Raw genomic sequence first — 3,349 nt, forward strand, 5'->3', positions numbered from 1 at the left:
AAACATGCATGAATGAGTCAGAGCAAGGCTTTGGGCATGTTTTTTATGAGAGTATAACATTATAACATGATATAAAACTCAAAAAAGTTGATTTTACATGGTATTGCCCCTTTAAAGAAGGAAAACATCATAATCACACTAGAAAATGGTTCTTACTGTAGATCAGTTTGACACCTGTGACAGTCCTCACATCTCAAAATGTAAGAAGAAATCTTATAATCTTATTGTCACAACAGGACAAAGTAAAAAAGCAACATTTTTCACCTTTATTTATTCAGCAAATCTTTGCTCAGATTGTTTTTGATTTTGAGCCAATTGAAACTAATTTGAGCGTGGGAACGAAGAGGTCGTCTTGTGTTCTGTGTTAACGGTGTATTTATTTTATCCCTTACAGACGACCTTTTATTGCAACGTCAGTTCAAAATCAACACTGCTCGTGTTTTTTCTATAACTACCAGATGAGCTACTGTTGAACTCGTTTAAACACACGTTTGTTTGGTTTCACACCATCTTCTTCTAAAAAAAGTAGAAAATAAATATTGGTTCAAGTTTGAAAGAAAAGCTTTATGACTGAATAAGTTATACTTTCAACTTATTTTCTTTTAAAGAAAAAAACTTAAAATGTTAATATTTTAACCTAAAGGCAGATCCAGACACTTAACACTGCAACATTACTATTAATATCTTACCAGTTGCAGATATTTTTCTGGTACTTAATACAGTAACCATCTATTCCAGTAGATTATTGCCCAAAACCAAAAGAACTGTTCCATTTTGTTTTGTTTTGTTTTGTTAGCATAACTGTCCATCAGTATGTACTGTTAGCATAATATCATTAATCAGTGGAGGGATTTTCATGAAGCTGTTGGAATCTAATAATTATATATGGCCTGTGCTGGCAAATTGAGCCACAGTGAGTTAATTTTTTTTTTCAATGTAATTACTTGTAAGATCTCCATCTAAATGCTTCAAAATGATCTGTAGTTTGTTGCAATTTGGTGATTTATTGCCTGACTGGGTAAAAAAACCCTAGTTTTGTTTACAAAAATGCGGTTCAAAAACTGGAGTATTGAACCGCATGCAAGAACATGTTCGTATTCTTATCCTAAATTTCTTTTACTTTTGTTCGTACGAAGTGTTCATACAAACATGTCACGTCAGATTCATCAAATGTTTCTAACATCAGGAAAAGTCTGTAAATGAGCAGCGGAAACTGATGAATGCATATCCAGGTGCTCGTGTGTCATGATCTGTGTTTATTTTCTTAGTTTTCCTAGTGTTTTCTATGTTCCCCAGTGTGTCTTTGCCCAGCTGCCCTTCATCACTCTGCTGATTACCCTTGTGTTTCTCTCCAGGTGTTTTCTGTTCCCTGATTAGTTTGCTGTGTATTTAAACCCTGTCCTGTCTCAGTCTGGTGTCGGATCATTGTTGATTGTTCCATGTGTTCCTCGTGCTCTGTTCCCTTCGTGCCTGTGACTCCCCATACTTGTAAGTTTGCTGCCAGCAGCCCTCCTTTAGTTATTTATAAATAAATTTTTGTTATAACTTTGAAACCTGCCTGCGCCCTGGATCTGTTCCTGTCTGAACCTCACATAGTGCACGAGGAGAGGTGATTTACAGTACATCACCACCCCAAAAAACACCATTCAGTATAAGGATATACAGTATGTTTCCTGCCACACATACCAGGAAGTGTTCATTCATAAGTGACATTGCAAAGTAAAAAAGAAGAACTAGTTCAGAGATAGAAGTCCTGCTCTCGGAGATCCACAAAAAAAAAGTCATTTTTAGCAGCGTCAGCTGTGAAATTAAAGGATCTGCTTTAAAGCCGAGGAATGAAATGACGACTGCTGTTAATGTTGCGTTTCCCATGGGTCGTACAGTCACAGAAATAAAAATCTAAATCATGTTTATCTCTCTCAGACACAATTATAGATTCAGGTACAAAATTTTGACACAGGATTGGGCTAAAATTGTTGTCATTTTTTCAGGTCTGCTGAGACTAGATGATGGCGTCACACTTTAGAAAAAAAAAGTACTCAAACAGGATTCGCCATCTGTGCTGTTCCCTGTCCTCCAGTCCACGCATTGACACATGAACAGCAGCTCCGGTCCGTTTTTCTGTCCTTTGTGTTCAGACGCCACAGGAAATGTCAGAGAGCGGGGTCGGCAGCTAACGACCCTTTTCCTGTGATGTCATGTTGCGCTGGTGTGCTTTGCCTTGTGCTCTAATTGGTCTGACATCACTGAAAGAAAACACATGGGTGACAAAAAGGAGTGAACTGTGCTCTACTGCTTCTCCAAAAGCAGTGCTCTGTTTTCACAAGAAGCCTTTCATAGCAGCTCTGCGCCAACAGACTCGCCTCCTGAGAGACGTTAGTGATAATATTTGAGTTTCAGAGTAAGTCACATAATTGAAAGCACAGTTCTGATGTTTGTACTTTTACTGAAACACTTTCCACCATTGTCATCATCATTATCAGGAGAAAGGCAATAATGTTGTTGTTACCAAAACAGCTCATGAACCACTGGATGGATTTCAATGAAACTCTCAGAAAGCAATAACTGGATAAACAACAACTAGTTAACATTTGTAGTCAACTCTGTTCCATACAGCTGCCACAGCTAATTGACCTTAGCAGGGACAAAAATTGCTATTGCTATTCATCAAAAAGAAATTGTCCGGAAGACCTATATTTTCCTTTTGATTTTTCTACATGGATTACTGAGATGCATCAGGAAAAAATGTTATACTTGGGTACATTTTACATCTATTGAGCTAAATTTTGGTTTGGTAGTAGCTGAGAGGTATCCCCAACAAAATCAAATGCTGCGTTCACATCGAACGCGATTTGAGTGTCAAAAACACGTCCAACGCCTCAAGTTGGACACGTGCATTTTGAGGTCAGGTGCTCATTAAAACTGATCTTGATGAGCATCAAGAGCTACTTGGTTGGTTTCCTCCTCTGTCGGTCTCTGTTTAATGACGGATGAAATAAGGAAAGTGGATTTGCTTTATTTACTTAGAGCGTCCAACTTTTACCATCACTTACGTTAACAGTCTGCCTCTGTAGAAAAATTCTTTCTTCTGCCCTCACACAAAGATTTTGTCAATTTTAGCTTTATTAGGTTAGCTACATGTATACAGATTACTCCATCTTTTAGGACATTAGTTGTTGTTTTTTTCTCTCTGGTCTTGGTCTTGGGTTCAGGGGTGCCAGCAGGAGGGGGGCTTGAGAATTTGCATATCTATACAATTATTATAGATTTGCTGAAAACCATACCCATATTCATGTATAAATTTATACATTTACACATAAACATACCCATACCTACATATCCAAACACA

The sequence above is a fragment of the Austrofundulus limnaeus genome, unplaced genomic scaffold, assembly GCF_001266775.1.
Source record: "Austrofundulus limnaeus strain Quisiro unplaced genomic scaffold, Austrofundulus_limnaeus-1.0 Scaffold323, whole genome shotgun sequence".
Lineage (NCBI taxonomy): Eukaryota > Metazoa > Chordata > Actinopteri > Cyprinodontiformes > Rivulidae > Austrofundulus > Austrofundulus limnaeus.